Source organism: Misgurnus anguillicaudatus, chromosome 2 (genome assembly GCF_027580225.2).
Source record: "Misgurnus anguillicaudatus chromosome 2, ASM2758022v2, whole genome shotgun sequence".
Classification (NCBI taxonomy): Eukaryota; Metazoa; Chordata; class Actinopteri; order Cypriniformes; family Cobitidae; genus Misgurnus; species Misgurnus anguillicaudatus.
In genome coordinates, this window is record NC_073338.2 from 52245001 (window position 1) to 52259588 (window position 14588).

The 14588-nt window shown below is 34.4% G+C and overlaps 1 protein-coding gene across 1 annotated transcript in view; it reads right to left on the reverse strand.

The window, feature by feature from the left end:
- Nucleotides 1-7225, reverse strand: part of LOC141351234 (neurocan core protein-like) — a 55461-nt gene extending 48236 nt beyond the window's left edge. Inside the window, exons 1-2 of the mRNA XM_073857864.1 lie at nucleotides 7052-7225; nucleotides 4020-4154 (exon numbers count right to left, since the gene is read on the reverse strand). The gene's annotated coding sequence lies outside the window, so the exon portion shown is untranslated. The remainder of the gene's footprint in view (nucleotides 1-4019; nucleotides 4155-7051) is intronic.
- Between the last annotated feature and the right edge of the window lie 7363 nt (nucleotides 7226-14588).

The window sequence follows — 14588 nt, forward strand, 5'->3', positions numbered from 1 at the left end:
ATCTACATCTGTTGTTGTTGTTGTTGTTGTTGTTGTTGTTGTTGTTGTTGTTGTTGTTGTGCTAAACACACTGTCAATGTTTAGGCTTCAGTCTGAGAAACTTATTTATATCTGAGTCTCTGTGCTGTAGAGAGAAATAATGCTGACTCAAGTACTGCAACCAATCAATTCTGAGACTGATATATAAACACAGAGACAGACAGAGAAATAAGAAGAAATAAAATACCAAAATAAAACACATATTGACATCATGAGAGTACAGAGATAAATCTGTGATGATAGCACAGAAAAAAAGAAACGTCTGATATTCTCAAGTGAACTGAATCAAACATGAGAGATTACTGACTGCTATAACTGATGATGTTGAATTGAACAGACAGATATAAGAAGAGTGATTCTGACTCAGATCAACTAACAATAATATAATATAATCAATAATATAGCTTAGTGAAGCAGATATCACAGACTAAGAATATAAACATGATTAATAGAGTCTGGAGACAGGACCCCCCCCCCCCCCTATCTGCGGGTTGTCCCCCCTAAAATATCATTAGAATATGTGTATTGAAAATAATTTAATGATTTATAATACTTAAAATAGGTGTGTAAGAAGTGAAACAATACAAATGCAAACGGAGCAACAACAAAAAAACTTTTAAACATTTTGATTCCCCCTCCCTTGCCTCACAGTGGTTTGGTCCACTGCCCGCGCCCCTTTTACCTCACCGGTCACCACCGACCCACATTCCGGTGGTAGAAAAGTGTACGGAGCCGACGCGTTAATCAGCTATATACAATACAACGTTTCCCATCACCTATCAGTTTATCCTCATATGTTTTAAAACTGGACTATGTTGACATATAAACATGAACATATTTCGTTTTCTGAGAACAGAAGCAGATAAACGATCAAGAAAACATTTTTATGCATTCATGCAGAGGTGAGGCAGAGCTGAAAGTAACAAATTACATTTACTCACCTTGCTGTAACTGAGTTTTTTGTGTACTTTTACTTTGAGTAGTTTTTAAAATCTGTACTTTACTTTTACTTAAGTATGTTTAAAGTATTGTAGGCTACTTCGCTACATGTTAAATCATATCCGTTGCTGAGTAAAAATAAATATAAAAGTAAGGTGATAAAGACGCGCCACGGTCGGATGATTGATTGATGGGCGGGGGAACGCGCAAAAAGAACCATGGAGAGGGACGAGACAGGCGCGGGCTAATGCAGACCCTCGATTCAATTCTTACAAAAGAAACCCCTGGCCTTTGACGCAAAGCGATTGTTTCATTCATTAATTCGCTAATTTGCACGATGCGTTTTTAATACATGCGCATTATCTTCCGAGGTCTAGCAGCTTCGCGTCAAGTCAAACAATTTAAGAACGTCCTCGAGAGAGAGAGAGAGAGAGAGAGAGAGAGAGAGAGAGAGAGAGAGCGAGAGAGCGCGCGAGAGAGAGATTGAAAGACATCAGGTACACAGCTCTGGGAGCTAATAAACGTGTAAAGGATGTATAGTGTATAGCCATGGCACTCATCTCATTATATGCTCATTTATGTATATAGTTTAATAATATAATGTATGTTACCAGCAATACATCAATTACAACCTTCATATAATGATTGTATTTACTAGCTGCTGACCTCATATTATTTTTGCTTCAAAAGTGCATAACTCACCTGTAAAACTCATTAAATAATTCCATAAATGTTTCTTAGTTATAAAAAAGCTTTTTATTTTATTAACATTTGTTATTGCACTTTAATTGTAGAGATGTTTACAATTAAAAACATAGTTTGAGATGTATATATCCTTCCTTTGTGAACTATACTAGAAACCTCTCCCCGCTGTAAAAAAGTAACTTTACTCTTAAAATTAAAATGACTTACTTTTTACTTGAGTAGATTTTTAGACCAGTAACTTTACGTTTACTTAAGTAAAATATTATTAAAGTAACTTTACTTTTACTTAAGTAAAATATTATTAAAGTAACTTTACTCTTACTTAAGTAGAAAATTTTATTACTTTTTTCACCTCTGCATTCATATGTATTAAAATTAAATTTGCGTCCGTTCATAGAGAAAGAGAAACGTTTTCTATCTGTACCCATTTCCTTGCAAGTACAATTTTGCCTGTATTATTGGTGTCCCCTTCAAAAAATGTTCTTGAAAAATTTTATGTTTATTGTCCCCCCCAACATTTAGATGAGATTTTCGCCCCTGGGCCCGGCGCAAGTGCTTTTGCTAGTTTCAGCCTGACGCAGTTATCATTATCACATTCAGCTTCACGTTGTTTAAATAGCAAAGACATTTTCAAAAACTATTCTTTGCAGTATAAAAGCTTTAGAAACCAAATGTTGCTTTACGTGTTTTTTCAGTTCCTGGGTTCTCTGAAGAAGGACTGTCAATGCTGTTCTAAAGGATAAAAAACGTTTCTGTAAAAGGCTGTAAAAGCTTTTTTGGAGCGGTTATTTTTAAGAAAGCGAAATTCTTCTTTCTCTGGGCAAACAGACAAACTCTTACAAAGGCCTTTGGTACTCAGTTTGCTAATTGGCACATCAGAGAGAAGACGGTAATAAAGCTCAGAGCTCAAGAGCTTCAGTCTGTAAGGCTTCTGACAGAAGACCCAACATTCTCACTGATACAGACAGACGGTTACCATGACAACAGTCCTCAACCGGACCTCACACCGGACCTCAGCATCTGTCAACTACAATTAAGCAGCTGCATTAGAGAGAGAGATGACAGGTGCATGTGTGCATTATAACAAAACACCTGTGAGGATCTGAATCTTTTTAGAAGTTAAGCAAATAGCAAAGATCTTTGTCTCATACTGCATAATATATATATATACATTATATACAACACTTCAATTAGATTTCTGTACTTCCGTTCTGAATGTTTTCTATTTCAAGGCAGCTTTACTTTTTTCTTTTTGTACAAGAAAATGATGGGGGGGGGGAAATTGTGTGGCATGTTGTCACAGTAGCATTACATGCCAACTTTAGTACTATCAGCAAATATTCAGTTAAACAACTACACAAACAATTCATTTTACAGCAATAATAGAAAAAGCAACCACAACATCATTGTTTTACCCGATAGAATAATGAGATGATTTACAAAAAAAGAATTATTACTATTAAATGTAAAGTGTAAATAGTAACTACAGGGTTGTTTAACTGATGCAGTAATGCAAGACAAACTTTTAACTTAATCCTATAAAAATAAACAAATAACGTGCTTTTATTGTAAAGCTAAAATACACGACAGAATAACCGTAACTCTTCATTCACTTCTAAACCATTTGTATTTTTAGAAGGGTTTGCAATAAAGTACTTTGTGTCAGATTTAACTTGAGCTATTTTAAACTGAATTCTTTTATTACGGCTCATGGAAGGAAAGATTTCTAATATCTGTGATTTAGTTTTGACTGATTTCTGTTTAACTAAACTAATGATGATGATGGTAATGAGCACACAGATGAAGAGAGGTCATGTGACATAGACCAGCTGTCGATGAGGGGGCTCTCATTATTACACATACACACACACACACACACACACACACACACACACACACACACACACACACACACGCTCACGCACACACACACACACACACACACACACGCACACACACACACACACAAAGAGAGAGAGAGAGAGACCCATCAGAACCGCTCATGATCAGAATACTAAACAGTGCAACACTTCATGTGTTTAATTGAGCATGTGTGAGGTGTTTTCTTTACTCAGCTGGAAGGATAACTGGACTTATCTTTTCCCAATTAACACACACACACACATACATACACACACACACGCCCGTGCACACACACACACACACACACACACACACACACACACACGCCCGTGCACGCACACACACTAGCACTGTGAATGGTTGCTAGGATGTTGCTAGTCAGTTGTTGATGTGTTCTTGTTGGTTGTTAGGATGTTTCTAGGTATTTGTCAGGGTGATGTGGGTCAGTAAGTGTAACTAGGGAACATAAACACCTCTTCTTCTTTTATTTGGCACTCTGAGGCTATTGAGGGTTTTTTTCACCTCATCCTCTTTGTCCTCTCAAACAGCCATGTTTCCACGCTGAGCTTCACATTCAAAGACGTCAGATTTTCACCAGACCCATCACACTGCAAATGAGAGCCAAATTAAAATCTCATTAACATTTGCCATTTCTTTCAGCAGGAGCTCAACTTTATTATTTTTGCTGCAGACTTTCTTAGACACAGCAGTTCAACAGTCAGATGCATTAAACATTAATATATTAACATATTTTAATTTTCAGTAAATAAATGCAAATACAAACATGATTTTTATTAGGAATTTGGTAGAAATGTTGTCAGTAGATGACAGAATGAAACACAAATGATCATTTGACTTAAACACATAATAGTAAATCTAGAAAAACTGAAAGGGTCCACTGAAATGGCTGTATTTGATTGTTTATCTCACACTTTACCTTCTTAACATTCTAGAAGAGATCTCAATATGACAAAATACTACAAATGTCTGCAGTCAAACAATCTCAAACATTTCTCATTAAATTATTTTAAGACATTATCACTAACATAATTCAATTTGATTGTTTTTATTTCTCCTTAAAGATGTTAGAAATAACCCAATCTAATACTTAAATAAAACACAAACGTCTATGATGTCTCCTCAACTTTGAAAAAACACATTTTCTGGTTATTTGTCACAATTGAAGAGATTCATTTCTATATATGTATATTTTTTATTAACCCCTATTGTAATATTGTGTTTGTTTTCTTATTATTCTGTTCTTCTGCCATTGCGTCTATGGCAGCTCATAGAAGTCTACTCAGGAAAATGATGAAAGATAGACTGTCTGAAATGTCAAACCCTCTAGCGCCACCAAAATGTCACTTACGTGATTGCTTCTGATGCGTTAGTCAAAGAAAATATTTTTTCTTCTGAATCATTGGCTCATGCCGATTGAATGAATAAATAAATGACCCCATGAATTCCTTTTCTGTCATAAAAAATTTCACCATTTTGAATAAAAAAAAAACTTTTTCTAATTCCTGCTGGGGCTTTGGTCCGGTTTGCGTGAAAATCAGTATGTAGCATCTAGACACCCAGAGATTGATTCGTCAATCCTTTTTCGTATACCATGTCAACGAATTTTACATAGAGCATGAAAAAACAGATTTAAGGCTGTATCTTCAACAAACTTGCGCATATTTACACAACACCCTGCTGAAAAAACTAGCATATACCAGCAAGACCAGCATATGTTGTGTTTTGGTGCTGGTTTGCTAGTGACCACCAGCTAAACCAGCACCAAACCAGCACTAGCACCAGCATCCCATGCTGCTCATTCCAGCAAGACCAGCATATGTTGTGTTTTGGTGCTGGTATGCTGGTGAAAAAAATAGCATCAAACCAGCATGGGAATTATGCTGGTTTGATGCTGTTTTTTCAGCAGGGCACTTGGTACTTGTGATGGCAGTCAGGGACTGATGGTGCATTGACAGTTTTGTAGCGCCACCTAGTGGTCAGACAAATGTTTTACATGCCTATAACTTCGGCTGCGTATTTTTATGGGACTTGTTTTCTTTGAGTCTTGAATTGTTGCAGAGTCCAACGATACCAAACATGCCAGGTTTTACCTAACGCTTAGTTCAGTGCAACAAAATAGCCCTCAAAACCACCATAGAAAAAACAACACAATCGCTTCTGAATAAACAACTCTATTGGTGTTAAGCAAGCCTTATGGTCATACAACTGTTTCTTCTCTAAACTAAAGTGTAAAGTCATGAAACTAGCTAGATGTAACACAGTCATGACCTAAGGCTGCATGCACGATTTTGTCTTAGCACCACCTAGTGGTCTTGAGATAGGAAAATGGTTATTTTTGCTTTCAAATACTGTAAACATACATCATGAGTCATCATGGATTATTCCTTTCATGGCTTGGAGTATAATCATCGGTGTATGCCAATTTACTCCCAGGCAAACAACGCGAATAACCTAGCAACAGTTTTGCAAGAGCTATATCTCTGCATCAGAACATTGAATGGACATGAGGACATGGAGACATTACTCAATAAACTTGTTGTGTCCCAAGATTTGCCACAGCAAACACCACTCACATTTTTCCTTCAGAGACCTACAGTACTGTAGTGTTCCATGATTCTCAATAAGAGATGAACAGATGCAGTGGACAAGAACATTTTTATTGATAATGTTTGCATTTATTCGTCTGAAATCATGAGGTTTTCCCTTACGAAAATTAACCATGTTTTTACTACAGTTAACACAAAAAACATGGTTACTGTAGTTAAACCATGGTAACCACAAAATAGCCATGGTTTTTAAAAAAAAAACATAGTTAAACCATGGTTAGTGTAGTAAAACCATGATTTTGCCGATAGTAATCAATACACCAAAAAACATGGTTACTACACTTTTACCACAATAAAACAATGATACATTTTCGTAAGGGTTCCTATAGGTTTTTTTAAACTGCTCATTCAAACTCAACTTTACTTCCTTGTTTGGCTTTACACCGGTGTATTAAAGATTGCAGCTATATTTAAGTTTGCATTTGTCAAATGTGTGTTACTTTGCTCTTAAACATTGTTTGCCAGACTATAGTGTAGATTCATATATAGGTCTCATTTGCATTTGAAAAACATTCATCTTCAATCCTGTTCAGTTATGAACAAACATGTCCAGACGTTCGCCATCCAAGTGTTTGCATCAGTTCAGACTGAACACAAATCAGACATAAAAGTCACATCTGAATGAATTAAACTAAAGACACTCTAAAAAAACATTTCACAACAAAATATATTAACAATTTATCATCTAAAAAGCTTTTATAAAATTATAAAAACAAGTCTTATAATAGATCAGACAAATAAAGATTCAAGCATATCTACACTATTAACTTTTTCTCACACGGTCACTTAAAATGACAAGACCAAACACAGACACCACACATACATCACAGATAGACAGACAACATTTCTAGAGCCTTTAAAATCTCTTAATGTCAAACCTGTAGAGATAAACTTCAGTAAATCCAGACCTCCAGTGTCTCCATGAGCTGTAAAGAAACTTATACAATAATAACAAAATATGAAATCAAGTCTCATCACCTTCAAACAAATCATACTTGAGATCTTCCTCTGAAGTTCAAACACAGGTTAGTTAACTAACCTATATCAACATTTTATCATTTCATTACTCAGTTTTGAAATGATGACACGATTGTAATGATTGAATGAAAACTCAGATTTCTGATTAAAGCAGATATATCAAAAACTAAACCAATGCATCAATTCAAACAATTTATAAACTGCAAACAAACACTCATTTACACTCATAAAGTACTCAGTTATAATTTTTTATCAATTTAATTTGTAAACATTCATCGTGTACTGACATACTTCACAAACTCACGCGACACGTGTGTGTCCATCAGTTGAGTAACAGCGACACCTACAGGTTCACAGCAGCTGTTCACGTCACACATAATACTGACAAAACATCCTTTACAGTCCGAGCTTCCAAACCTCTCAATGTTCACTTATCTGCGTAGTTTAGCTCTTAACCCTGATAAAACACATCTGTACAAGTTAAGCAAGGTCTTCAGGAAAAGATGTGTTTGATTTGACCCATCACATTACCGCGAGAGTGACTGGAGCGCAGACTCCTCCGTATGCATTAAAATCGCTCTCGCGGTACTTTGATGTCATCTTATGAAAGGTCATGGTGTTGAAACCTTTATGAATAAAATATTAAGAAATTGACCAAATTGTTTTCTTAAGAGAAATTAATATTTTAATGAAGTTTCTTAAAGTTGTGAAAAAGGTAAAAAAAAAAGTACAGTATAGTTCTAGAGTCTGTATTTGCATCTTGTGAATGTCTTCTGTTTTATTTTTTTATTTTTTTTAGTTGTTCTTCAATTTTTGGAGTTTCTATCTTTGATGCCTGTTTGTTTCCTGTAACGATGTTTATATGTTCTCTAATAATAAACAAATAAATAAAAATGAGCCAAAACAGACCAGAAGAAACCTACAGAAGGATGAGTTTGACTACAGCTAAACTCTGTAGAAAAATAGACCTCGAGGGCCAAAGTTAAAGATTTCACATTTACAGTATAGAAGATTTTTCGGCTGTAAAAAAACTAACACGTGTGTAATTCAAACAGTTTAAATACTCAGAACACTGATGTATTTGATTGTGAATATAGATGAATATTATTAAAGCATTGATTATTGTAGTGCTGGGAGATCAATTCACTGTTACACCACATGAGGACGCAAGAGACTCACAACATGAGAGCAAAGAAACCATCACAACCTGCCTGATGTTGTCATTTCCTTATGGTTTGGGCTAGAGATCGGGTTTTTGGGGTTATTCTACTACATAAATGCTGTTCCAGGGTCAACAAACTATATTGACCTAGGAACCGCTCTAAACCACTACTGCATCATTCATTTTAATATTTAATTGTTTCAATGTTTGTAATTAGACACTGAATGCTGTGAAAGTTGACACAAGAATCCACTACACCATCAGCTGCCTTAATCATTCTTATCCAGATAAAGGAAATGTGAGATTCAGGGGTGGTCTGTCTGGACACCCCCTCCCCAAAAAGGGACCCAATGTCGGCTGTCTAAAGCATATTTATACACACACAAGTGCACACACACCCTCACAGACACCCATCTGCCCAATGATACACACACATACATACACTGAAGAGAGAGAGAGAGACTTGATCTGTCAGTCTATCAACAGGCTTGACCTCTGACCCTGTGGATCAATAAGGTGATGTTCTTCAGTGGGTCATTTGTCCTGTAGTAATTGTAGTAATTTTACACCAATGTCCTTTATTCTGACTGACTTAAGTGTGTAAACAACATCTCAAATAAACATGACACACTTTCATTGTTTAAATCCCACAAATATACCCTAACAACATTCACAACATTCATGACTTTAAATCAGAAGGGAATTTGCTAAAAGTCATTTTGAATGAATGAATGAATGAGTTTTATTAGTAGATTTATTATGATGTCACATAATGTAAAGCATGCACACTGTAAAAAATCAACTTGGTTTTATAAGTCAATTCAATCTAGTCTTTTAAGTTTTGACTTGATAAGTTGACATAACTTATAAAAACTATTTGAAATTGTAAACTTAATTTAAGTTAAAGTAACATATATGTTGATTTGACAACTTTCTATTTCTCCTTTCTCATGAGACTTTAAAGATGTGCTCGTTTTCCAGTTTGTGTCTCCTGAAATTCCTTCAGGGTTTTTTTTTTAGATTTGATCTGAATGTTGTCTAGTAGAAGGATTTGAGATGTTATACGTCATGTGATATTTCTTTCAGTCATACTTATGTTGAAGGATTATTTCAGAGCAATTCATCCTATAGGCTTTTCTGCAGTTAACTATTGAATAATTATAACTGATCTCATTTACAAAGTAAAATCACATCAGAAACACGGCACTTAAGTGAATTGTTTAAGGCATCTTGACAGTAAACGAGACTTTTACACAAATCAATGCTGTATTGTCCTCACTGAGCCCATGAAGAGTTAACAGAAAGATCCTTCTCACAACGTTCCCATAGTTTTCTCAGTAAATTAAACATATATTCAGAGTGAGGTCAGAGGTCATCCAGTCAGACACCATTCAGCTGTAGGACAATGTTAAGAGATGTTGTGTGAAGATGCCAATTACGGCCTGTGGAGACGAGTCGGAGAGCTCCCGCGTGATCCGTGTTCCCACGATCATCATGACTTACACTACAACCCAACATTATTAACTAATCATTGTTTGACTGACAGTAAAAAAATCCTATAAACAATCAACATGAGATCTCAATAAACTATAAATGACAAAAAATTATTATTATGCTATCCACCTATTACTCCTCTAATTTTATGAATAAAGTTTGTGAGAAACAAATGAAAACTTCATTAAAGTTTCCTGAGCTTCAAAAGCTCTTCTGAACCTCTGAGCTAATATAAAAGATCTTCTGGGATGGACCATGATGGATGTTCTCTATAAACTGATAAGGACAGGGTCATTTTTAGGACTCACTCACACCAGAGACTTTGAAATATTGAGAATATTTGGTCCACCACAGAATAGATTCATGATATTAGAAATCAAATCTAGTTTTAAAGATCAATTTTTATGCTCGGGTCAATGAGGACATGTCATTTCATACGACAAACATATTTTGTAAATCTGATTTGATATCATGTGCATTGTGAAAGTGTTTGATTATATCTTGATCAGATCTTCTTTTCACTGTCAAAAAAATAGTCAAAATATGAACCGAATGCTGTCACTGGGGCTGTACACCTAAAGAGTTCACATATCTCAAAGATACAGATTTGTATCAAATGTATCTGTATCAAAATGCTACATATTAGGACCTCTTTATTTAACAGTCACGCACCTCTATAGTTAACAATTAGTTAAATAAAGACAAATATATGAAAATCGTTCATATCCTTCAGTTTCATGTTGAAATAAAGTATCAGTATTGCACTGATTTAAATTAAAGATTTTATTAGACTATTTTTATGTAGTACTGATAATCTAATAAAAACCACAATGAGAATAATGAGAAAGACAAAAACAGCAAAAGACAAAACACCTCTTTAGATTATGGGATGTAATGTTTAAAAAGTGTTAAAAGTAAAAAAGTTAAAATTAAACATGTTTTTCTTTATCAAATGTGAGAGTGTTAATCACTAAAGGCTGAATGTGCGCGCGCGTGTGTGTGCGTGTGTGTGTGTGTGTTAAACAGATCAGACTCTAAACTTGAACTTGACCGCTGGAGTCGTCTGGGAACGCAGGCATGAATTTGGCCTCAGTTATTCTAATGCATGAGTCAATGTCAGCCCTCATTAACATATTCACCCCCCTCCCCATCCAAACCTTCAATTAATAGAGATGAGCTGTGAGAAACTCTGCGAGAGAGAGAAGAGAAACTGAAGACAAATCACAGCTGCCTCAATCCACAACACACATCACCTGTAAGTTACATTTCAAACATCAAGCTTCAGTTTAAATGCTGTTTATTTAGATGAATATAACGCTGTTATAATCTATTATTGTGATGTAATGAAGTGAAATACTGCTTTAGAGAATGAGATTAAAACCTGTGAAAGTCTTTGCCTGGATATCAGACTGATGCTTGTAAAGTATGAATGAATTAAGATTTATAAAAGTGCAGAAATATATGAAATAGAGAAGATGAATGAGATTATTGGGTTACTGTAGGAAAAACTCAGATGAGAAACAAGACTTCTTCATTTTCATGTCTAGAGGAGAAACTATAAGTTGATTTCTCATTTGTGATTTGATGTTTATTTTAAAATGGCTGGATTATTTTTAACCCATAATGGGTAAATATTGGACGGAGCACGTGCTGGGTTAAAAATTGACCCAATGCTGGGTTATTTTAACCTAACTGCTGGGTTATTATACCCCATGGTTGAATAAAAGCAACCCAGTATTGGGTGGTTTTTGGCCCAGCACGTGCTCTGTCCAGTATTTACCCATTATGGGTTAAAAATAATCCAGCCATTTTTAGAGTGTATTAATCTAAGATTGTGGTTGTTTTTGAAGCTTTCCCTCATGTGACAGTGACGACATGAGAATCATTTCAAATGTTCTCAATGTTGTTGCAATGCTTAATTTTACAGTAAGAGTAATTTATCTGTAAAACTATAATCAGATGAGAGATGTACAGTAAGTTTTTTAATGTAATCATTTTACAGAAAGAGATTGAAATGATTTTGTTTGTCTTTACGTTACTGTATGACTTCTCTCATTAGATACTGTGGACTTTATCATAATGCATATTGCTGTAAAGCTTCACATTTTGTATCTTACCACTGTCAGGTTTTTACAGATATGAACAGAAATGAGAGTTTAATGTTAATCAAATGATGACAAACAAACAGAGCCGAGAAACATGTGTTAGATTGAGACGGGTGGCTTTCTAATGAATGGTGAATACTGTGAGTTGTGTTATAATATCTATCGACATTGCATGCTAATTCTTGACACAAACTACTGCCCAGGTGTGGGTAACAGGTGTAAATGTGTATGTAAGTGAACACAGAGAGATAAATGTGTGTGTTGTTTATTATTAGAATCTGTTTTAAATGAAGAGCATTCAGCTTGTGTCTTAGTTGCCTTTTAATATCAGTGAGATGAATGTGTATGTATGAGGGGAAGAATATACTGAAACAGAATTTCTCAGTTACATGATCAACATGTTAATATAAATTAAAATACATTTCACATCATATTAATAGTGTTAGTGTTAGGTAGTGCAGATACTGTACAAAAAACACACTTATAAGAGCACTAAAATCTGTTTTAAATATTCTGATTTCTGATACTGTGAATGTGCTGGACAAAATAAAGTTAATATTTAAATGTAACAGTAAAGCTGGAAACATTTAGCATTCCCTTTCAAATGACAAATATTAAACACAATACTATATTAAATAAAGACTGTAGAATGTTCTTTATACACCAGAGGAAAATCTTAACAACAATGGTACAAATGTACACAATTCAGAATACTTGTTGATTTTATTTCACATAACTGCTGTAAAATTCAGAACAATATTCTCAAAAAAACAACAACTCAAACATTCTCTCCGCGTATAACAATTAAACAACATGCTGAGGTAAATTCTGCAACCATATTAATAATAGCCTATTTAAAACAGTATTTTTACTGGTGTATTTAAATCATAAAAAAATTATTAATCAAAATATCTCAATGGTTTATTAAAAAATGTGTCTGTAGAATTTAAGAATTTAACTCTTTAATAACTTAACAAACAGCAAATCTTGCGATTTATTAAAAACAAATTACCTGTTCTTGCGCGTGCACACACACACACACACACACGCACGCACGCAAGCGCGTAAAGAAAAAAGAATCACGAGTCAAGGTCACGTAATTATTTGTTAATCATTTTAGTTATTTAATTCTAGATCGTGTTTGAATTCATATGTTAAATAACATGTGTGCTTATTTTTTTCTTTTGTCAATTTGGGATGTTCAATGAACTATTTAATACATAATACATTTAATGATACAAAGAAGACTAGAAAGTTATTCATACTTTTAATCTCAATGTACAAATACATTTTTTCCAAACATTTTCCAGTCCTTTTAGCAGCCTATATTTTGTTTTTAAAATATGCTTATTCACAAACCTCAGAAAAGGATATTGTGCCCTTTTATTTCTTTAGTTTTAAAATTGTTTTTAAACAATTTTAAGATAAATGTATTTTTTTACGAACTTCAATTCTTAATACTGAAAGGAAATATTTCATTACATTTCTAATAGCTTAAACGTATAATATAATTATTGTGATATTTTGCGTAGGGGTGCCGTGCGATTAGACAAAGGGTCATAAAACAAACATGTAGAGTATATAATATAATATAATATAATATAATATAATATAATATAATATAATATAATATCATAATACTAAAAGAAACTTCAGTGCATTTTTTTGGGTATGTGAGTTCCCTGGGTTTGAACTCATGACCTTTTGTGCTGCAAACCAAGAAACACAAATATTTGTCTAATCAACATATATTTTATGTTAATTTAACATAACAAATTAAGTTAAATGCAACTTGTTTTTCTTAGTTAGCCTATATCAACTTAAAAGACATGCAAAACCAAGTTGTCTTCAGTTCATGCTGCATTTTGTTTTTTACAGTAGTCCAATTCGCAGATAAATCAAATAGAGGGTCTGTGGTCTATAATGACTTGTGGGTGTTTGTTGAACTACGCACATTTAAATAAACACAAGTTGTTATGAAATCTAAATCAGATAATCACCGTTACAACGGCAAGCACACTGCTATTTTATATACTTGCAAAAAAGAGTAAAATACTGAAAAGAAATGGGAATTTTAAACAAATCTGGATTTAATTTTGTGATATGATCTTTCATCTGTTTTATTCGATTGATTGACATCTCAAATAATAAAGCAAAAACACAATGATGTGTCATGGACCTTTCGCATCTCACGATCAAGTAACGCACGCGCACACAGCACCGGTTTAAATGTGCCGCGCGCACCGTAAATTTCACGCGCCACAGAGACAACCGCCAACTGCGCTCGCGCACGTGTTCATTCAATATGGCGAGTGATGCATTTGCTGAAGACGCGCGTGTCTACCTGCTCGTGTATCATTACTCACCTGTGACACTTTCATATAACTGAAAATAAGAACTCTCTAGAAATAGAAACCGCGATTAGACTGTATAATTCGAGGATTTATATCGTGTAGCTTATCGAGTTATTGCGATACAAACTGTACAAAACATGAAATTGCTGAAATATCTTGAGATTTATAGTTATATTATCTGATACGACGCTTTTGGTAACGTATAGTAAAATGATTTTATAAAACAAATATTGAGGTGAATGCAGTTTGACATAACGCACACAGTCTATTTTTGCTGCATGTTCTTTATGCTAGAAATAGATTTCTCTCTCTCTCTCTCTCT